The 24,672-nt window shown below is 36.0% G+C and overlaps 1 protein-coding gene across 18 annotated transcripts in view; it reads right to left on the bottom strand.

Moving 5' to 3' along the window:
* The window catches only part of HDAC9 (histone deacetylase 9), a 1,021,922-nt gene that overhangs the window by 795,938 nt on the left and 201,312 nt on the right, over nucleotides 1-24,672 (bottom strand). The window lies entirely within an intron of this gene.

Here is a 24,672-nt window from a genome sequence, read left to right as displayed (position 1 = left end):
CATAACACATTATAAAATCATTTGCATATATTAAAATCCAAATATTCCAAAGTTCACACATGGTGACAAGGATATCAAATCTTGAATCACAAGCTTGGCTAACCAATATCTGGTTAGTGTGTTCTACATCTTTACTAAATGCTGAGCAAGAGGAAATGAACTAAGTATTTGGATCTGAGCCTTAATAATTTTCAATGTCAGGTCATAAATCTCCTGACAGGAAAATATTAAATTCTGAAATCACTTCTCAAAGAATGTGCAGCATTGTTTTCTTCAGAGTATGTGTTACATAGCACCAATTTTGTTATCTATGAGTTAGTGTGAATATAATTGAGTCAGAAAAATGTAGGATGGACCAAATCATCCATCCATACATTTCTACTAACTTTCCACTTTATTGCCTTGCTGGCCTATTTCTCATACAATTATCACTAATATTGAATATTCTTTGTCTGAAACTGGCTAAACCATTCTTAAAATACACAGATGACAGAAAAATCAGAGAGTGTAGACACGTTTTCTTTGCAAACTTGAGCAGTTCACGGATCTGTCTTCAAAGAGTAGGACAAAGCAATAGGTAATCATGCATTTAAGAAAATACATATCTTCCACATAATTTTCCAAATGTCCATGAATAATAAGAAAATAAATCTGACTAAGTTTCAGTGGTTGTGAATAATAAAGCAGATAGAACTTTCAGTGCACAAACATTTTGTCCTTTTAGAAATAAACACACAACTTCCCTAATCAAACCACTAAACTGTTAGCAAATTGTGTTCCTTGAACCCTTTCACAGGGACCACTTTATCTTCCAAGAGAAAATTGTCTAAGGCAAGATACGAAGATTTCTTACCACGATTACTGTTCAGAAGCTAAAAACAGATAATGAAGAAAACTGAGATCAAGCAACTTCCTGACACAAACCTGACCTTATGCAACAGTCTGAACTTTATCACTCCCTGTTGAAGATGTAGAGGGCTGTGAATCTTCTTCTAGGAACAAAAGACCACAAAAAGGACTCTGAGCCCTAAGGGCAATTTGCATGTAAAATAATGAGGCTTGCAAAAGCTTAGAAATTACCTAATGTCTGTTCATAGAAAACCTGTTAAATTTTAGAAAATCCATTCAAGGAAATACTATGCAGCTGTGAAAAAGGAGAAGGCAGGGTGGCAATTCTACACATGGAACAAACTCTGAGAAGTACTGTAAGGGGAATAAAAGCAAGACATAGAAAATGTGTTAAAATATGTTTGCACTTAATGCACACACACACACACACACACACACACACACACACACACACACTGCACAAGATTCTGAAGGACCATACAAGACACAGGTGGCAGTGACTGATTCAGGAGAGAGAAGAGGAACAACTAAGGAAAAAGGGGGAGAGACACAGACTTTTCACTCTATGGCTTTTCTATCTTTGCATTTTGTACCTGGATATCTAATACATATTTTAAAATCATATCTAGTAACACTAGGGAAAGAATAATGTCTGTGTCCAAGAATATTCAGCCAAGTTGGCAGTCTTTCACGTTTAACTATATACCCTATGGAGGAGCAGGACAAAAAGCCTGACAACTATTCAAATAACTTCCATTTCATCTTCTCTTCACTCACCAGGAAACTCCACATACCAAAGACTGTTTTAACTTTGAGTAAACATCTTTTCTACCAACCATTTTTTGAATTATTTAAATTTCCCGAAGTAGCACAAAGAAGGTGGTTTGGTGGCAATAGCCACTTCCCTTCCATTTTAATCTCCATCAGCCTCTTTACAAAAGCTTCCCCAAACAAGCACATATTCTAAGTTTTAAAAAGGTGTCTTCAGGAGAGGGAGGGTGGGAGGCAGACACAAGAGGGAGGAGATATGGGGATATATGTATATGTATAGCTGATTCACTTTGTTATAACTCACCATTGTAAAGCAATTGTACTCCAATAAAGATTTTTTTTAAAAAAAGTGTCTTCAATGGAAAGGTGGCTCCAAAGCCACTCCCTAGCCAATGTTTACCCTTCTGCTCTAAGCCCTTCTACTTTGGTACAGTCCTCCTTGATTGTACCACAATCTAAAGGTTCTTAGTAGGCAAGACAGACATAGTGTTATGAGTAAGGGCTTTGAAGACAGACTGCCCAAGTTTGAACTCTGGATTTGCTACTTAGTAAATTTGGGTAATTTACATAAACTCTGTTATGTCTATCTCCTCATATGTAAAATAGGGATTAATAGTACTACCTAATCTGATAGCACAGTTTTTCATTCTGCAGGTTGCAGCCCATTAGTATGAGTAATAAAATCAATTTGCTGGGTCACAACTGGCATTTCTTTAATTAAACGAGACAGAATAAAATAAAATAGAATAGAAAAAAATGAGTTTTAAACATACTAAAAGTTTATCATGAATTTTTCCATTCATATACAATATACACATAGAGGGATCACATACTACTAAGTCTCAATTTCTCACTGGGGGTCATGTTCAAAAGTTTAAAAGCCTCCGTTATATGTTGACTATGAGGGAAAAAATGTATTAATAAATACCAAGTATTTAGTACACTGCCTAGCACTTAGTAAGCACTCTGTTACCTTCTGTGATCTTTGTTGTAATAATGATAATATATTTTGTCGTCATCATCATTATCATCTGCAGAATTCAGAAAAGTAAACAAGTAAAATCATAATATAATTGATGGTAGCAAAAAATTACATAGAAACATAGATCTTACTAAAGTTTAATTAATAATATTAAAATATCTATAGAAATAATTGTAAACGATAATTTGGAAAATGTTTAAAAACAGAAAGTAGACAGAAATAATATAGTAAGTTTATATAACATGGCTTCAAGTAAGAGAGATACTGAATTTAGGGGCCCTCAGCAATCTAGTAAATAGTAAGTGTGTGTGTGTGTGTGTGTGTGTGTGTGTGTGAGAGAGAGAGAGAGAGAGAGAGAGAGAGAGAGAGAGAGAGAGAGAGAGAGAGAGAGAGAGAGAGAGAGAGAGAGAGAGAGAGGAGATTTATACAGGTTTATGATGACCTGGAGAAAATACCAGATTTTCTTGCCTTTGATTCTATGTTTCAAAGGAACAATCCGTTATTAATTCTACAACCCACCTGCAGCACTCTGCAGAAGGCAGAGGAGTGAATCAGTTTCACCAATCACTGGACAAGTATATCCCTAACTCTAAATGTTAACTTGTGCACAGTAAGAATAAACTAGAAGAGTTAAACATGAGTATTGTATAATTTTTATTTTTATGCTTCTCATTGTAATTTGAAAAATAAAACTGGCATTCTGATTTGCACATATGTTCCTTAGGAGTCTGGTGAGCATGAAGCTATTGCTGAGACACACAGCAATTCTTTCTTTACTAGCCAAACCCAGTTTCAAGAGCACATGGATAGAATAATATGAGCACAGTAAAGAGATACTATCACCCTGAGAAGTCTTTCTGGGCCACACTGGCCTCCAAAGAAAGATGTATCCCAGTGGTTTTCAAGACATTGTTTAGAAGCAGAACCCATCTAAAACCTTGTGATAGAAAACCAAGACTCTCTGAGGTGACACAGGTCAGGAGTTGGAAGGAGCCTGGAAAACTTCCCTCATCATTCCCCACCAATTCCTTCTCTTTCCACATAGCAGATGTGGAAGAAGCTCCGTGGGATCATTTGAAGAAGACCTAAAATAGCTCCTCTATTCTATCTCTGTAGTTCTCAAATTACAGTGCGCATCAGAACCATCAGGAAGGCTTGATAGAACCCAGATGGCTGGACTCCACCATTGTCTGATTCAAAAGGCCTGGTGCCTAGCGATCTGCATTTCTTCCAAGTTTTCCAGGTGATGCTGATGCTACTGGTCCAGCAACTACATTTTGAGAACCACTGCCTTATTTAACATATTTGCTTAAAATAATGAAAATGTAAAGATCACTTGTATTTTATTCCTTTGCAACTGATTTGAGAAATTTAAATATTTTTATTACATTAGCATTCTAAAAATTCAAGATATAAAAGTAATTGGATTTGAGGATTTTTTTCAACCAGTTTTTAAATCCTAGTGATTCAGCATCATTAATTAAGAGCACGCTCTCCAGAGCATGAGAAAGCTCTGATAAAGTGCTATAGCAACAAACCTTCCTAAAAGTTCTTTAGGTGCTGTTTGCTTACAGAACAATAAATGTTCCCTGTTTGGAAATAATCCCCAAATGTTCCCTCTTGTTTTAACTGCCTGAATTCTTAACATACGCGGTACACATATTGTAATCTATGACTGAATGGAGCCCTTTCTTTTCTCAGGGAGAATGGAAGGATGTTATTTTCGGGAACATTAAGGCTACCTTTACCATTTTTTTTTTTTTTCTAACTGGCAAAATACTGCAAAAAAGTATTGCTCAACTCAGACTGAAACAATTTTCCCATCTGTCAAAATATTTTAAATAGTATCAAGCTGGTATCACTTTGTCAAAACATTTCATCAGAAACAGTATCTAAATTTAAACAAGCAGTTCCTCGAACTATGCAAGTAAGGTGAATAAACTGTCACTGACACAATATATTTTTTGGAAAATCCACAAATTCTCATTAGAAAGATCTTGAAGGAAATGGGTGTTTAAACCAAGGATAAATGTCCAGTGGGTAGAAAAAAATGAATACTGCCTAAAGGACTGAACATTTCATTGTCCTAGAAATGACACACTTCAATTCTTCCCAAACAGTATACAACAAGCCCAGCCTTACAGCCTTACAAATAACTCTGGTCAGTCTCAGTAAACTTAAAATTGTGCAATAAAATACAGGCAATGTGGATTGATGTAGAGACATCAACAACCATAAACAAGAGCATGGGATTTGGAGTTGATGCTAATTCTCCCCTCACCAGACGTGTGACTTTGGACAGGTTTCCTGAGGTTTCTGGACCTCAGTTTCTACATCTGCACACACAGGTAAAACCTGCCTTATGAAGTGGCCTTAAGATACGGCCAAGAAGGTATCTGATGGGCTCTGTTTTCTTGTCTTCATGTTCATCCATAAAAACTCACATTAATCCCCAGAATTTGAGTTTAAATTGGGGACCAGTATAAATAAGAGGGAAAATAATGGCTAGCAACTTTTCATATCAACAATATACATAACATATTCTGGCTTTAGATAGTCTCTACTTTTTGTTATAAATCTAGCACAAGAAAAAGATTAACAGAACATCTATCCAGGTCAGATCTAACACGTTTTTCTCACAAAGTAGTGTATCTTCAATCATCTACAGAGGCTACCAAAACTTTTAAATCTTCAGAATGTTTAAAATCCACTACCAAGTACTAAATGCAAATCAAATGTCACTTTAGGGGGAAGTAGGTTGTATTCATAGCCAACAGTAAGGCTGTGAACTTTCCACAGGTTAAATAATTACAGATCAGAGCTCAAGTTTATTTTTTTCCTTACAAGAAAAGTTTTCCTTTCTTGTATGTGTTCAAACAAACCCACATGACTATGAAGAAAACAGGGCTAAAACAGTGGATTTTTTCCTCTTTAATGTTTACAGTATTCTATGTAGGCTTGGTTTTGCAAATTTCACATTCTAAGTAATCTAGTTGACCAGAACCAAGTTCATTAGAAGTCTTTAACAACCAAAACTGGTTCACAATACTGTTAAAATGTTAAGCTGGTCAGGAATGTAAACATAAACTAAGACAAGGCGCTGAAATTTTTATTTAAATTGAAGAAGTTGTCTATGCATACATAAAGAATTTGTTCATTACTCTTCAGAATCATAGGATAACTTTTAACAAAGAATCTAACTTGTTTGTAACATTTTCATATATACGTAATTTGCTAGTTTCTGAAATATTTCTCTTCTGCTTTTTGCAGGACTTCAAGTATTTTCATTACCTAGAAAGTGTATCTGGTGAGATGGAGAATCACAGATGCATAGCTTCCTTTTCCCACAATGATCTTTGGTGATATATCAATAAACAATGATATATATTGCTCTTATGTATGTGATTACTGTTTTTAAAATATAACTATGATTTTGATTGTTATGATTTTATAACATTAGAAAATATTTTTAGAATCTAAGGATGGCTAAGCACTTAATTTGAGAAGATGATGTAACAAGAAGGACTTTGGCTCTCTTTTAATGGCCCTAAATAATAACCTTCATTCCACAAAAGTCAACGTTCAAGACGATTCTCACAATAAGAGACTTTTCTAATACGTATCAGGCAGATGTTTCACTTATGTGCATTTTTTATACTCCCGGATTGATCACTGTAAATGCCCATGCTTTTGAGGCATCAATTACTTGCCCACAGACACAAAATTCATAAATGGTGGAACCTGGATTTGAACCCAGGCAGTACGGTTTCAAAGCAAAACTCCTCCACCCCAAAAAGGATAGAACTATCTCTCTCAAACAGTATACAATCCAGCTGGGGAGCCAAGACATAAGCACACAAATAAATTGAATAATAAAGTTGAGAAATAATAATTCAAGTTAATAAACAGAAGACATGTCACAATGTGAACTGTGCAGTAGGGATAAGGAGTGAGGCCACTGCTGGCTCATATGGTCATGACAGATGGCTATGAAAGAGGATTGCTGAAATGGATAAGGAGAATGGGAAGAATATTAGTAAGTGGGAGGTATTTCACATGTCCATAATAACAGGAGGAAGGTGAGTAAACAATCTGATTGGAGTGAAGAATTTATACTGAAAACGTTGGTGAAGCAGTTGAAAAGATTGTGGCAGTCTTGAATTTAAGTCTAGAGTTAAGACTTAATCGTACCAGCATTGGTATCCATCCAAGGATTGTGAACAGGAAAGTGCCTTGATCAAAGGCATACAGGAAAAGTATTCAGCAGTAGCAATGATTAGAACAGTATATGAGGAGGCACCAAAGCTGTGTGTGGAAGGACCAGAATCTACTGGTCAATTTCAAACTACTCCCACATTACTCAGTGTTAGTTAAACTTGTCTTACTATCATCTTTTATTTCTTTACAACTGCTGCTACCTCAGAACCACATAAACACAGTTTGGGAACATGTCTAAAGCTACTTCACTCAGATTTGCTTCTGAAAACGTGCTGTAGCAGATGCTGTTGATGGTCCCTCCATACTTATTTGCCTTTACCATTACAGTATACACTGGCTAGACTTTGATTTCCAACTGCCTGCACCCGTATTTCTTTTCCAGTGGCCAGAAGTGCTGGGGACAGAACACTCCCACATTCACCCTAAGTTCTGATCAGCAGCCCTCAACCAATGACTAGGGTCATGAGTGGGCATATAAATACCTCTGCTCCTTTACCCCTGGGTGGAATATCTCTGGCAAGCATATACACTGTTGTACACTGTTTCCCTCAGTTCCCCAAGTAGAATTAAGCCTTAGTTATTCATGGTAGCAACTTACTTGATATCATATTACCTTGGGGGCTGCTTTCCATTCCCTTGCTCATTTCCCTTATTAAGAGTTTCCTGGAATCTCCTCCCTGATAAAGGACTTAAACTTGATTCCTTGCCTCAGGGCCTGCTTAGGGTTGGGATGAACCCAAACTAAAACACATCATGGTCTTTCAGCACACTCACCTTGGCTCAAGTTACTTTCCTTGCTCCAATAGTCTCTCAAGACCCAGAAAATACCTCCCTCCACCCCTACTCCAAGCCTCCCTGATCAGCCCAGCACATTGTGCCAGCTCCCTTTCCTGAACTTCTAAGCAATTATTGTCATTGCCTTTTATTTGTTCTACATCACATGGTGTGTTATGTGTATGTCTTATCCTCTCATTGACTAGACCTCCACCTGAAGATCAGAAACGTTGCTTCTCTGCACCCTCCACAGGGTAAAGCAGAGCTTTATGTCATTCAAACGACTATTGATAACTACTTCTCTCTGTTGGCTTACAGATCAGAAAATCTGCTGATAAAAGGGGAGTCACACTTTCTCTAGCTTAGAATTTAGATATGGTTCTCTGGAAATATATGGCTTGGAAGACTAAGAGCACTTTTGTCAACATATGGTTGAAGCTGGCTCAAAACCATTTGAGGTTCCAGCCACCAGGAGAGAGAAAGAGCATGGAGAGTGACAAACAAAAGTCTTAAAGCACAGATCCAGAAGTGACACACATCACTCACGTTCTGTTCATAAGAACTTAGTCACATGGCCATACCTACCTCAAGTGGGGAATGAGAATTGTAGTGCCTAGTTGGTCAGTCATGTGCTCAGCTACAATTTTATTTCCATGGAACAAGGGGGAAAGAATTTTGTAAAAAACAAAAAGGATTTAGAAAGCTAACATTTTCTGCAATAGACTCCAACACCTATGCTTTTCAACGAAAAGAATCTAAGGTCTCACTCCACAGCTACCCTTTGCCATCTCTGAAAATTTAACAGCTTATTATGCTAGTTACTTGACTATGTTACAGTGGGGATAAATTTACCACACACTTAATTACATTAACTCATGTTCTGCCCTTTCTATGAAAAAGTATCAACCTCTTAGTGGCTAATTTTTGCCACTGCATCCAGTGAAATCATATGCCTTTAGGAAAAGCCATGAAAAGACCAACTGACAAAATCACACTTAATGTTGTATTATGTGGGAAATTAGGACCCCCACCACCAAAAAAAGTTACTGAACTGAAGTCTTTGACTATTGTTAGCTAGTAAATTGAGATATAGAACTCCGAAAACAGAAAAGCATGGAACTAATATTTCTTCAACACCAACTGTTCTAAGTGCCTTAATTAATTCAAAGAATTACTGAGTACTTATTAATGCCCCAAACACTGTACTAGAGACTAGACACTGTCTATGCCTTCCAGAAGGTTAGTTTCTAGTTTTACATAATTATTTCATTTTACCTTTACTATCATCTTATAGAGTGGACACTGTAGATGAGGGAACTGAGACTCATAAAGTCAATTTACCTATGTCTTCTGGAAGGTTAGGCTCCAGCTTTATATAAAGTATTTCATTTTACCTTCACTACTACCTTACAAAGTAGACATTATAGATGAGGAAACTGAGACTCAGAAAGGTAAACTCAATTTGCAAATGTCACTGAGCTAGTCAATGATATTGTTTATGTTAAAACCCAGATCATCTTGGTTTCAAGACCAATGCCCTTGCCATGATGTCTCAACGCCCAGCTCCAATCACACCACACATTAGCAATGACTTAACCAAAAAAAAAAAAAAAAAAATCACATACTTGATATCATCATCTGGATTTTTTCTCATGTGCTGACTGAAATGATGCATAAAAATTACATATGCCCAGTGAGTCCCCATCAGAACCATTTTTAGTGAACTGTGCACATGGGCATATGTCACAAGTGGCAATTAAGTGCATAAAATCAGCAGCACTGACCCAAGAGTGTAAACAAACAAGGAGACTGGGGAGTAATATTAATCACATGCACATTGTCTACTTAATTGCAACTTGAGCTCTTAAAAGTTAGAAGAGAAATTTCCACTTAAGGAAACTGCCAACTGATGGTGACACCTCTGTTCTTAATATCTGAGTACTGTAGATTTCAGAGACCTACACATATGACTTCAGAGTCATCAAAACATTAAAGTGAATCACTTAAGCAAATGCACATGCACAAAAATACTAAAGTAGAGATTTATACAAAATCCGTCTTCTTAAGTACTGAACTCTGTGGCAGTTGAGAGGGAATAGGAAAACATACATGTGCTAAGACCTTATCACCTGAGAACACCTAAATAACAAGGTAGACTTTTCCTATTGCATCATTCTCTCACTGTCATTATTGAACAAGAGTACCTGGTAGAGAAATGTGAGAAGGGGATGGCACTCCTCACTTGCGAGCAGATAATTTTGATTTCTTTATTTTGTATTTCATGAGTTACAAATAAAAATAATATGGTGATGCATTCTATACACGTTTATTGTTGTATATTTATACACATGTACATATAAATTCATATATTCAAATGCAGTAGGAGTCAAAATTTTGGTCTCTTTCTACATTTAAATGCTTAGATAGTAATATGAAAGAACGTATTAAGCTATTTACTATCTCAGTGGGATACTAAATGAAAACTAATGTCTCTGGAATAAAATAGAGGATTAAAGCACTTCATGCGGAAAAAAAAAATCTAATGTTTCTGGATTGTTTTTTCCTATAATTATACTTAGTATAAATTCAAAATAAAGACAATTTCATGTTCTATCATAAAACACAATTTCAACTACCACACTTAAATTAACTTGTTCCATTTGAGTATATAGACATTATATCTATCCACTTAGACAACAGCTCATGATAATATGACCTTAAAACATTCTGATACCTTATGTTGAGAAGCTGGCAAGTTCCAACTGAACATTTAACTTGAGGTAATATTTCTTTAAGCAATTTTACAGAAAATGAGTATGATGTGGTCTTCAGATGCATATGCAATAAACAGTTTATTTTTTTTTAAAACGGATTGAAGGGAAAGTGTTTTTCCCTAAAGGACAAAAATGTTTGCATTTCTTAACTTCAGTTTTAAAAACCAAATTAAATTATTTAACTGTACCGAATTCTTTCTTGACAGTATTTTTCTCAGCATCGTTCATGAAGAACTGTGCAAGCAATTCTTTATTCTTATTACCTAGAATCCATGATTTCAGAGTTTTCAACTGCTGTTTCATAACCATTAGTAAAATGATTGTTTCTCCTACAAGTAATTTTTTGTCAATTACATATATGAAATCATGTTTATCTTCCAAAATATGAAGGAAGTTTTTTTTTCTGGCAAATATAGCCAAGATAAGGCTTTGCCTAACTTTAACCTACATGTTTACTTGGAATACTCTGTGTTGTATATAGTTCAAGAACTTTAAAATATGTATTTACTAAAATATTTACTTAAGATGATATTTGCAAACTAAAAAACTGAATCAGTTTGTTCTTGTGATGTCTTCATTTTACTTTGGAAAAAAATCCTCCATATATAATTAATATATTGCTTGATAATCTGATTTATTCTACTTAGCAGAGAAAAATATTTTATATACTATTAAATATATTTTTGTAGTGGCTTACCCAAGCTGCTTTTAAATCATCCTTCAGTTCACTGTGTTTCTTCATTGAGGTATATGTAAGTCAAAGCAAACCTGACATTTACATAAGGACACTTTCCACTTGTTAAAATCAGATCCTATTTTTGACATTCCTTGGAAAAGTCAGTATAGCGGGCTTCCCTGGTGGCGCAGTGGTTGACAGCCCGCCTGCCGATGCAGGGGACATGGGTTCGTGCTCTGGTCCGGGAAGATCTCCCATGCCGTGGAGAGGCTAGGCCCGTGAGCCATGGCTGCTGAGCCTGCACATCCGGAGTCTGTGCTCCGCAACGGGAGAGGCCACAACAGTGAGAGGCCCGTGTACCGCAAAAAAAAAAAAAAAAAAAAAAAAAGTCAGTATAGCATCTAGGGAGAGACAGCAGTAGAAGGGAGAAGACTCAAATTTTAGGGTGGTGATATCTGAGTTCCTGGGAAAGTTGCTTAATATCTCTCAGGACCGTAAGTATTTTATCTGTAAAAGTCTACATAATAAAGACTATTTTACTTGTCAAGAGAGTCTCTTGAGACGCCTTCAAAATTTAACACCTATGACTAAAATATGCAGCTCACTGGAATCCAGCAGGGAAAAGTGTTTGCTAAGGTGAAGGTGAACTGGGATCCTTTCCTCTCCATTACAAAGCCCCACATGAGTGATCCTGGAGATTTTCCTTTACTACCAGATCAATCGTACTTTTCAACCAAGTAAGAGTTCCTTCCAGCTCTCTCTAGCTGGCACCAACCCATTTTTCGAATTGTGTCAGGCCATGAATTTTATTCAGTGACAATCTTTCTTTCTCTAATCTCTCAAGATGAACAAATACTTTTTTTTTCTGACTGTAAAAAATCAAATTATGTCACCTCATTTCAAGGAAAAGATCCACAATGACAGCCAGACCAAAACACCATTTGTATGCAAAGAGAGTTAAACTACTTGGAAAAGTACCCTTACCAGTAGAGTGTGGTATCATTAAACACAGAACTAAATTTGAAGCAGAAGTAGTAGAAAAAAATATATCTTGAAATTCGATAGGGTCCATTACGCTTCTTGATGAGATTATTTGCCTCTCCAATACATTACCCAAGGCGTTTACAAAACTGAGGGAATACGTTACATTGGAATTATCAGAACTTTTCTAAGTAGGTCAAATTTTGAAGCAAAAAACGCTTTAAATTTTATGCAGTGTTACAAACAAAAAAAATCTTAGGAGCTGTACATCCAAGGTGCTAATCACTTTTTTAAATAAATTAAAAAAAAAAACTCTTACTCTTGCATAAACATTAAATGTACCACTTTAAGATGCAGAGTCACATACCTGAGGCTGTTCTTTCACTGTCATCTTAATTCAGTTTTTAATAATAAAATGATTTTAATTATTTAAATATCTTTATTCTTTTGGAAACTTAAGAAATGTTCAGCTCCAAAAAAGTTTAAAAATCTAACTCTTATCATTTTGAACCAATCAGATATAGTTCTAACTGTAAATATAAAATACTATTTCTCCTATCTACTGGGTTTTCATTCATGGTGTTTTTGCAAAACCACAAAATTCTGGTGTAATATTTTTAATAAAATTTTAGTTTTCTTATAGATAAATCTAAAATAGCAGGTTTACTATTTGTTTGTATAACTTTTCATATGGGAATAGTTAAAACACCCAGCAGCTATAGCATATGCCTAAGCCTGTCCTATGCGGGAACATAATAAACATAAAAATTGACTTAATAACCTAGTTCATTAATTCAAGTGTAAGTTGAATAAAAGAAAGTTAACTACTTTCAAAGTAAAAATTTCTTCTGAAAAGCATGTCAGGTAAGAAAGATGTAAAAATTTAGGTCTTTCTTAAATTTCTCTCTTACGTTGATAAAGGTTAGATAAATATGGACCAAAAAGGTACTTGTACAAATAAATAATACTAATATAGACCTGTTTGGCTTACATCTGCCACAGTTCCTGAATAGTCCTCCATTAAGCTCCACTTTAGGTGCAGACATGAAGACCTCAGTGAAGATGCCATCTGGGAGTGAATACATTAGGCCAATAATAGCGTATTGTAAATTACTGTGAATAATACAGACTTGACACATTAGCATGAGTAACTAGCAGGCCTCTGAGAAAAGGGAGTGTAGCACTGAAACATTTAAATTGGGTGTGAGAGAGCAAAGAGCAGAGTGAACCCCTTAGGCTTAGGCCCTAACAGGTAGGAGGAAGGTTCATAAAACGAGAAAAGCTCAAAAGGTAGAAAAAATGTCTTTAAATGATTTTACACATTATTTAGATCAACTTCTTATTTTGAAGAGGTAAAAATTTAGGATCAAAGAAACCAATAAAAACGGGAATGGCAGCCCCAGAAACAAACATTGCGGATGTCACCATTTTACCTAGCACTGATGCCACTTCACACTCCTTTTCGAACAGGATTAAAAACTTGTTCCAAGTAATATAAGAATTCCAAATCAAACCATATCATATTTCTCATCACAAGAATCCATCCTAGTTTTGAATGTTAATCCACTACAAGAATGCATACTGTGAAGAAAGACAGAGGAAGCATACGGAATAGAAATAAATTGATAAAGGATTTTAAAACAAAAATAAGCAAAAAACAATAGAAAAAGCTCATAGTTTTTGGTTTTTTAAATCCCACCATTACCTATGGGCATTCACCAAGCGTAAAATCCCTTCTGTCCCTACTTTTCCTTTCATATGGCTTCAACTTGCACCCGACACTGAAGACTCTCAAATATCTGTCTCCAGTTCTGCCATCTCAACAACGACTATATCCCTATCTGGAATTGCTCTGAGACAGCAAACTCTTAGATGTCCTGTTGCCATGGCAAAGAGAGGTCCAGATAATGAACATGGTACTTCGATTTTGAAGGAAGGCAAAGAGTACAAAATCAATCTCACTCTATATGTTTCTTGTCCCCTGTCTCTTTCTGTACTTCTGTTTATAAAACCTCCATTCTACCACCATGTTTAAAACAGTCATTTTGATCTTAGGCTCATCCTTTTCCCATGGATACAGTCACAAAAGATGTCTAATCCTTTCTAACAGTGCCACTGTCCTCACCCTTGGTGCGAAGCCTCAGAGCCACGTGTCTACATTTCTAAAACAGTCCTTGACCTTGTTTTATTCTTTCCATTCTTTCCCTTTCCAATCCATCCTTCAGGCATAGACATTTTTTTTAACTGTGGAAAAAACACTTAACATGGGATCTACTCTCTTAACAATTTTTTAAGTGTAATACTACACTACAGTATTTCAATTCTTCTGGATAAATACCCAGAAATGGGACTGCTGAATCACATGTTAGTTCTATTTTTTAACTTTTGAGAAAGCTCCATATTGTTTTAGATAGTGCTGCACCATTTTACATTCTCACCAATAGTACGTAAGTGTTCCAATCTCTCTGCAACACCATCAACACTTGTTATTTTGTTTCTTTAGTGTCCATCTAACAAGTGTGAGGTGATATATCATTGTTTTGATTTGTATTTTCCTGATAATTAGCAAGAGTGAGCATCTTTTCATACACCTGCTAGCCATTTGTATGTATGTCTTCTTTAGAGAAATATCTATTTAAGTCCTTTGCCCATTTTAATCAGGTTACTTGGCTTTTTTGCTATTGAGTTGTAGGAGGTCCTTATATTTTTTTGAATATTAACTCCTTATCAGAGCTTGCAAATATTTTCTCCCATTCCATAAGCTGCCTTTTCACTCTGTTGATGGTTTTCTTTGCTGTGCAGAAGCTGTTTAGTTTGATGAAGTCCCACTTGCCTATTTTTGCTTTTGTTGCCTGTGCTTTTGGTGTCATATCCAACAAATCATTGCCAAGGCTGATAATATGAAGCTTTCCCCCTATATCATTTCTTTAGAGCTTTATAGTTTTAGGTATTATGCCTAAGTCTTTAGTCTATTTTGAGTTGATTTTTGTGTATGGTTTAAGATAGTGTTCTAATTTCATAGACATAAGCATTTTAAAAACTCTAATTTCATACCTTGTTTATATACATGTACATATATATGTAGTAAAACTTTAATATGAATTAAAGAAACAATAAACAAAAATTCAGAATCATGTTTACCTTTGGGTGAGTAAAGGGGATGAGGAGTCATACAGGAAGCTTCATTGGTAATGGTCATATTCAACTTCCTAAATTGGTTATGTGTCCCTAGTAGTTTATTATATTTATATATACTTCCACACAATTTTAGATATATGAACTATTTTATAATAAGCTAAAAGCAAAAATGTTTATTTTTAAAGAAAGGGATGGGACCTTTTAGGGTTTTTAAAAATGGATCTAATAACTTTCAAAATTATTTTTTAACATTAAGACTTCCATAATATACACTTTAGCATTGGAACTAACTCTACTTAAAGGTTCCAGCTCTGATGTAAAATTCTAACATCCATTGGGTGGAGCACTGTCTTCTACTTCTAACCACACAGATGAATTCTGTTAAAAATTAATTCTGCAGAGGCAGTTCATACAAATGTACTTGACTTTTATTGATTCACTTCTTTCTACCAAGTCTCAGGATAAAAATGAAATTCAAAGATTATTTACTATACAAACTTACTGGTAGACCATGAAAAACACAGTAAGAGATCCCTACTCTTTTGCAGAAAAACTCAAGTCAAGAACTATGATTGCCAACACCTCATGGTAGGCACTGAGCAGGTCTGCATCACAGTCAATGTCAGGTTTCTCAACCTCAGCACTATTGACATTTTGGACCAAATAATTCTTTGTTTGGTGAGGATGCCCTGTGTATTGTAGGATATTTAGCAGTGTCCCTGGCCTCTTCCCACTAAAAGCTTGTAGCATATTTGGCCCCAAATGTGACATTCCAAAATGTCTCCAGACTTTGCCAAATATCCCCAGAAGATAAAATTGTCCACAGTTGAGAACCACCTGATTACGTGAATGGCACCCCCTAGAGGTGCCCTCCTCAACAGTACCTAGCCACCCTGACATTGAAAATACAAGTATGAAGAAAGTGCTGAGTTCAAGCAATTTACACTTTGGGGGAAATAAATTTAGACTGGCATAAATACTTTATTATTATTCCCTGAATACTGTACAGTTACATTAAAATAAAATAAGGAAACATAAATATACCGCCACTTAGGGAAATAACATGACTCTTAAATAGAATTAATCTTATGTATTTACTGAGTTAGTCAATAGTAAAATTGATTAGTCAGTATGTCAAAATGTAATAACATCTTAAAAAATTAAATGTTCTGTCTACTTATTGTATGCCAATGAGCTTCACATTACCAAATCCCATGATGTTTTTTGATAATTTATTAGCTCTTTAATTAGCATTGGATATGGGTAACCATTCAATTCTCCTGAATATTCTATGCTTTCTGGTTTTCTCTTTTCTCTGGCTACTACTTATTCATTCCTTTACTGTTTACTTCTCCTCTACATGTCTTCTAAATTTTGGAGTTTTCCATGGTTGAGTACTGAGCCCTCAGCTTTTCTCACTTCATACCATCTCCCTAGGTGATCACATCTATTTCTATGGCTTCACATACCATCTACATGCCACTTGATATATTCCCTTGAATCTTTCAAAAGCATTTCAATTGAGATGTCCAAGACTGCTCTTCGTCCAGTTTGCCCCATCTTCATATGTGACAACTCCCTTGACCCAGCTGCTCATGCCACAGAACCATAATTGCCATTTTCCTCACTCTTACTTTTACATCCAATTCCTTACCAAATCCTATTGATTACACTGGATCTCTCAGCTCTGTCCACTGGCACTACTTATTCCAGGCTATTATTATCTCTAGACTAGGATACTCTAAGGGTCTTCTAACCTGTTTTCATGTGTCTTAATCTTGCTTCTTGAGAATGTGTTCTCCACTCTGTAACGAATTTAAAAATAGTATTCAGATCATGCAACTTCCTGCATAAACATTCAATCACTTCTGATTGCACTTAGAATAATATGTAACCTCCCTGCCGTGACATACTAGGCCCCGAACGATCTGGACTCCTTACACCTCCAAGCAACTTTCCCCCTTTTACATGTTTCAACCACACTGGCCTTTACTCTCTTTCTCAGAGCGGCCAAACTCTTTACCATTTTGGCACATGTAGCTCCCCTGTGATTAGAAGGATCTTTCTATGTCATTCAGACTCATCTTAAAGTGAACTGCTTTTAAGAGAGAATCTCCCTGAACCCCCAAATTATATATGACATGTTATATAAATATTTAACATGTATCATATCATATGATTCATACAACACTCCTAGGAGCTTGGTATCATTTTGCAGGTAAAGAAATCAAGGCTTAGTAAGGTTAGTAAGATATCCCAAATCACAGAGTAACAGGATTTGAACCATGGCTCTCTTATCCACACATGCCCTGCCTTCCCAGTGTAGTTGGTCCAAGGAAGATAGAAAATATTTTATGAACTATAGTTTCACTCACTTCATACAACTTAGTTTTACCTACTGGTCTGTAAGCTTTCTGAGGGTAAGAGCTGTGATTATTGATCTCTGAAACTGCAGGTCAGGTGACACTAAAAAATTGTGACTAAATCTCTGATAGAACAAAAAAGAGAGAACTCATCTCAAGGAAAAAACAATGCTTTAGTTATTTAAGACTTTTAATAAAACTTTTAATCCCCAAACAGCAGTAACATAAAAGCAGGACAAATGTTAAATATTAGGACAGAAATGGAGGATTTGGGAGCATGAGGCACTGGTATTGTCATCCAGTGGGGATGACCAAGCCCATCAGAAATTACATTAGTGCATACAGACTTAGGGGACCCTGAGAAACTAAACGGTATTTTCTGAACGTGTCTCTAACCATAGATGGATAGGGAAATTTCCAACCCAGAATCCTACTTTTCTCATTGTGAATCATGTATTCTTATGAGATAAAAATATTAGAGGGAAAAAAAAACAGACACAGAGTTAATGGAACAATTATGGAAAGAATGGTTTGCAGTCACCAGTACTAAACTGCGTCTTTGCGTTCTCCAAGGCTTAAGAATCCAAGGACTCTTTATAACAATGATCCTTCCCACTTCACTCCCTCCCCCACCGGCAACCTCAACTCCATTTATTCCCCCACTTCTCTGCAAAAAGATAGCAGGATTTCAAATCTCTTCCAATGTTTCTATAAGGAAAGCTTGGCTGATTCTATCAAGATGACAAAAGTACTGCAGTCAATGAAGGAAAGATAAAAGTAAAGATGAAAGATTGCTGAATGTATCCAATTGCTGATAAGAGAAGTCAGTCATTCTATATCTGATGTTTTCATTTTTAGCTGGAAATTCCAGACAGCGTCCCTTTCAGTGAAGGAAATTTTCTTTAAACACCATTACTCCACTGAAGGGAAAAAAAAAAATTCTCCCAAGTTGTGAAATTAACCTCTCCCTTCATTCACACATTTGGTTCTATTTTTACAGTTGTACCAGTAATCTAAAAGAAAAAGCACTGAAAGTTAATTCCAGGTTTCTAAAATGTCTGACTGTGCATGTCCCAGTTCTCTGCAGCACCTCCCAAAAGATTCGGCCAATTTTTATTTCTGCAGCACATCAGTGTTTATCATTTGTTTTACAACAGCACTGAATGTTCTAGAAAATTGACTTAGATGAATTTCACCCATCGTTTACAAAAACTCAAGAGAGACAAATGGCGACCTTATAAACAAAATCCACCACTGAGGAATGGTTAATTTACTAAAAGAGCATTTCTTTTTTTACCCTCTCAGTTCAATATTTACTTCAGTACAGTGGTAATTCCACCCCCACCCCCACTAGCCTCTGTATTTGTCAAGATTTCTGACAAATTTCCAGCTTATAATTAGGCATTATGAAAATTCACTGTGGGAAAAAATTTTGTCTATTACTAGACAGAAACCTTTATTGATGACTTTCACCTTCAGGAAGGCTACAAGCAAAATCGTGGATGCATTTTGATTGCACACGTATGAATAAACTGATTCTTATGGACAAATGCTCTAAGAAGTGGTTAAGCAGACAGAACTGGAACAAAATCCTGGTTGTCTCTTATTAGCTGGGTAATCAAAGTAAATTGCTTAATCGCTCCGTGCCTCAGTTCCCTTATCTATATTATATATGCTATCTATGAAAACATCATGCAGTGCAGTATCAAGCACATAGTAAATGCTCAATAAATATCAGCCATTGGGGGCTTCGCAGGTGGCACAATGGTTAAGAATCTGCCTGCCAATTCAGGGGACACGGGTTCGAGCCCTGGTCTGGGAAGATCCCACATGCCGCGGAGCAACTAAGCCCGTGTGCCACAACTACTGAGCCTGTGCTCTACAGCCCGTGAGCCACAACTACTGAAGCCCACATGCCTAGAGCCTGTGCTCCGCAACAAGAGAAGCCACCTCAACGAGAAGCCGGCGCATCACAACGAAGCGCAGCCCCTACTCACTGCAACTAGAGAAAGGCCACGCTCAGCAACAAAGACCCAATGCAGCCAAAAATAAATAAAATAAATAAATAGCAACCTTTAGTATCTGTATTACTATTATGGAGAAGGAACAGAGTAGGGAAGGTCCTCACTTCCCATTTGTTGCCATCTTTAGAATTTCTCCATCCTCATTACTAATGAAAACAGTATCTGGGCAGCTTGTGGCCTTGGAAGGTGGAGTCAAGCCTGGAGAGCTCTGTCTCTGAGAGGAAAGGACATGAGCTCAGATGTGAGGCAGCCTCCTAGGCTCAGCAGGGCTGCCTAAACCGAACTACAACACACCCGCTTTCAGGGATTAGAGAAGCCCATGACTCTTCCCTCAGATCGACTACTCCTTGCTCTGTGAGCTTAGACAAATTTCTACTCCCTCATCTTCAAAGTGAGAGGACGGACAAGACCAGCTTTGACATCCTTTTCAGACAGAACTAATTCAGAGTTGGTGGGGAAGAGTTTTCTGGACACAGGAGCTAGAAAGACATCTCAGTGGAGATTTTTCTTAGCCTCACATCATCAAATAACCAGGAGAAAAACAATGGTCAGAAGACAACCAAGTATACTCAAGCATGCGTTTGCTTCCTATTTGAATGAATCTCATTCCTACTATCCCTCTAATAATTTCAGCAAACAGCTGTGGGACTAACCTACACTGAGCACTCTCTGCTCTCAGCAAGTTGCAAAGTCTTTACAGGCACTGTCTCATTGCTTTCTAACCTGAAAAGATCAGTTCTACTATTATCTTCATTTGTCAGGTGAGGAAACCAACCAGGGCATTAAGAACATTGTGAAACTTCCACAAGGACACTGAGTTGCAATGGAAACAAAATTTGAACCCCAAACAGTCTAGCTCCAGAGTCCATGATCTGAACTAATATCCTCTACTCCCAATCCCACTGGTAAAGCAGCCACTGGAAAATTGGTTTTGCTTTCTCTGACTCATAATTGAATTTTCTATAAAAATATTTCTCTAAAACTTACATTACTGAACTGGTATAAGCCTTCAGGAGATTCTTGGCCTCTTTCATTTAATGTTCACAATGGCACATTTCAAATATTGCAATTCAGCTAGACTAAAGTGCCACAAAGGTGTGGATGAAACAGCATGGGTGCTGACTTCATAACTCTTGAAGCTGTGTGATAGGTGCACGGGGTATCTATACACTGTTCACTCTACTTTTGTTTGTGCTTGAGATTTACCAAAATAAAAAGTTAAAAGCAATAAACATTTCAACCACAGAGAAGATAATCTAAGATCTTAAGCTGTTACAGGATCCAGAAGGACATTTGAGCTCAGTAAGTCAATGCCTCTGCTGACCATTCCAAAGTCTGGATTTCAAGAACTGAGGGTGCAGGAACTTACTTGTCAAAAAGTTTATGAATACAAGAATCCTCCCCTCAGAATATTTTAGTCTTGTCTATCTGGAACAATAAAGACATTCCTGGAGTTGAATCTTTGCTCACTCGAATGTCTGTTGTTGTTAGCTATGGCTGCTGATTGGAAAACCTTTTGCTTCCCTCCTCCTAACAGGTTTATCTTTCCACAGAAATTACTAAAGACTATTTGCTTAATCAAACTTTAAAACTTCCACCCCAATATCCTTTTCACAGTTCTATTAAAATATTAAAAGAAAGAAACTTACCCATTCTGTTGTGCATTCCCTCTTTGCCAAAGTGTGCTGTGGTTTCGAAAACTAGCCCAGTCCTTCTGAACTATTCTGTATCCGTTATAATATTAAAGAACCACAAGGAAGGGAAGTGGTTAGTCAACTTACTAATTTTATCAGTCCCTCCCACTGGTTAAATAGTACCTGATGCTACAGATACAAAATCAGTTTTCCAGCTCACTTCCCTGCTACAGCACGACTTCATAAAAACAACATAACTTGAGGGGAAAGACAGTGATGATATCTAGTTCATAGACATGAGACAGTTAATGAATGAACATTTTATTAGTATTAATAAGAAACCTAACAGATGACAGAAACCAGTGATTCAACAAAATGAAGAGGAGGAGAAGAGAGAATGTATGTCAGCTCCATACTCTACACAAACTCCATCAGCTGGGTGGGAAAGGGAGTGATTTTTAATGCAATCAGAGGACGTGTGGGAAGTAGCTGGTGTTTCATTTGTTGATAAATTATTCTGTCTGGAATGGAGCCAGTTTACCGGATATAGATACTTCCACAATGTGAGGCCCTGGCCCGGATGATTCTCTTCCTCTGGAGTTTAGCAATTAAAACACATGACAAAGTGTTAGATATGTGCCTCTGGATGAGGGAAAATTTAATGTCCTCTGAGGAAGCTATAAACAGTTTTCTAGGTGTAAATATCTGCAATAAATGAGAAGAAAATGCAGGATGTAAGACATGTTTTAATGAAATAAAATACTTTTTATCTGTTGATCCAACTCCAAAAGATTGCAACGTACAAAATGCTGTCACCCAAGAACCATCAGCAGCCCTATCTGGCTCCCACTAACTTCGGGCAAGCAGATTTTGAGCACTGCAGGGCTTCCCATTTTTCAAGAGAAAATAAATAACTGGATTTTTTATGTGAAATCTCCTTTTTCAAAAGACTGGCAAACACTTTTCAGATTACATAAAATTTGTCTGCAGGCTGACATGATCTCTGCCTTAGGTATTAGCTGCTCAATAAAAAACACTATAATGACATTTACAAAATATATATTAACAAAGATATGATATTCAGTGTAACATACAGGTGACCAAGACTTTGTTCTCATCTTGTAAAAACATTCATAGATGAATGATATAGAATAGACTCTGGAGTAGCTGCCAATGTGTTAACAGGAATTCCCCATGAATATGTTTTTTTTTTTCTATTTTACTCTTCAGTATTTTCTAATTTTCCCAAAATGAACTAAGGTTTTACAGTAAGAAACAAGAGCTGGAGAGTTTTTACTTTTTAAAAAAATCAGAGGAAAGTAACTATGAAAACTCTTTGAAGATATTCAGAAAGAACCACAGTTGAAATGCATAAACAAATGAAGTATCTCTCAAATACTCAATTCTGCTCCATCTCGAGCACCAGCTAAAGATCAGATGTAAAAATTAAGCTGTTGGCAAATCAGAAGAGGGATGTACCCAAGTAATAGGATTCATTACCTTGTATTCCAGATATATAGGTCATTATTTTATCTCCTTTATTAGATAGCCAGAGCTCACACAGGCAGGATTGAAGACTGAATGAATAACACAGAAAGCACTTAAATAATTGTGTGTCGATCTAGGGCTTTAAAAGAGGTAAAAAATAAATTTCCCTATGAGCTAAATAATAATTTAGCTTTTCCCTATTTACAAAATTAATATTAGAAGCTGAGTCATGTTTGAATTCAATAAAATTATTTTATTAATTTCCTTTAAGGCTTGAGAAATATCTTATAAGACCTCTCTTCTTTATAAGCCAGTCTTATCCTTCAGTCTGCTAAAGACTTAGATCACATTTTACTCCTTTAAAAACTTATTTTCCCCCAAATTAGACTTATTAAATTAGAAATGTTTCAAAGCTGATTCTCCTGGGCATCAAGATTGACATCCTGGAAAAATAAGCTAACGTCTTTTTAAAAATCATACCTAATAAGACCATTTACAGCATGCTCCATACACACTAAAAATTCTGCAATTACTACTGATTTTTTGCAAATTATAAAAATGTATCAGTGACTGTATAGAAAGTAACTGTTAGAATCATAGTAACTGGTGTGGAAGTGATAATATAATTTTGGAGATGTTACCTCATTTTTTGTTAGGGAGCACAGTCCTGCTGGCTGTGCTTACTTTGAAAGCAAATTAACCCTTCCTCCAGTCTTAAGCTCATGTTTTTGAAGCTTCAGTCCTTAAACATGTTTTCAAGTTTATTCATTTCAATTCTGCAGAATCAGAAGACTATACAGTTTGTGAAGTAAATCCTTTCAGTTATATCTTTCAATTTCGATAACAAAAGCAGATGTCTGCAGGTTCAAAAGTTGCTAGTTCAGCATTTTTGGGGAACCCAGCGTAAACACAACCAAATTACCAATTGCCCAGCATAAAAGGAGATATGAAAAGCTATCTCATAAGCCTAGTATCATGCAACACACCTTTCTGAGGGAAGCGTCCCAAATGTAGTCTCTTTTAAATGCTTTAAGCATTTGATTAAACTTGCTGCTAAAGTGATTATTTTTAGCCAAGATTTTGCTTATTGACATATATTCAAATAATTTTTATAATTGCCATAAGAATACAACATATCTAATACTTGCTAAAAAGAAAGGGAAACCATCCTTGGGTCTGTGTGTGTGTGTGTGTGTGTGTGTGTATGTGTCTTCCTCAATAATATAACACGTAGTATTCAACTTCGCTAGTAATCAAATAAATGCAAATTATTAAAGATTAACATTTTTACCTATCAATTGATGCTAATGCATGATGATGACAGCATATGATGTGAAAAGCACTCTCATATACTACTGATGAGAGTGTAAATTGGTACACCTTTCCTGACAAAAAACCTGTCACAGTGTATCAAGAATCTTTTTAAAAGTCACACTCTTTGAGAGTGACTGTATTTCTAGGAATCATTCTGAAGAAAAAAAATTAAAGATGTGGATTTATGTAAGTGAATATCTATCACATTTATTTTAAAATTACAACAACTGCAAACCGTCTATATCCTGAATATAAGGGGAATAATAAAGGAAATCATGGTATAATTATAGGTTGGATTATGATACAACTTCTATAAATCATGACATTAAAAATATTTAATGACACTAAAAACGTTCATAATACAATGTTAAGTAAGGAAAAAAGATACAAAAACATGTATGTATTATTATCCACATCTTGGAACACAAACACACACATCACTCGCACCTGCAGACTTCACATGTAAAATGTATCCACATATTAGATAGAAAACAGAAATTTTTTAAAAGCCCAACATGTGAAGAAGGATTATCTCTGAATGGTACGATTATAGATAAATTTTATATTCTTCTTTTTACCTTTTTTTAAAACCAAGTTTTCTACTTTGAACACCAGGGCAAAAAATAAATAAATAAATAAATCTGAAGACACCAAAAATATTTGCAAAAATATTTGTACTTTTCATG

This window comes from Kogia breviceps, chromosome 9 (genome assembly GCF_026419965.1).
Source record: "Kogia breviceps isolate mKogBre1 chromosome 9, mKogBre1 haplotype 1, whole genome shotgun sequence".
Classification (NCBI taxonomy): Eukaryota; Metazoa; Chordata; class Mammalia; order Artiodactyla; family Physeteridae; genus Kogia; species Kogia breviceps.
Note: the sequence above shows the minus strand (reverse complement) of the source record. Positions and strands in the feature narration are given on the sequence as shown.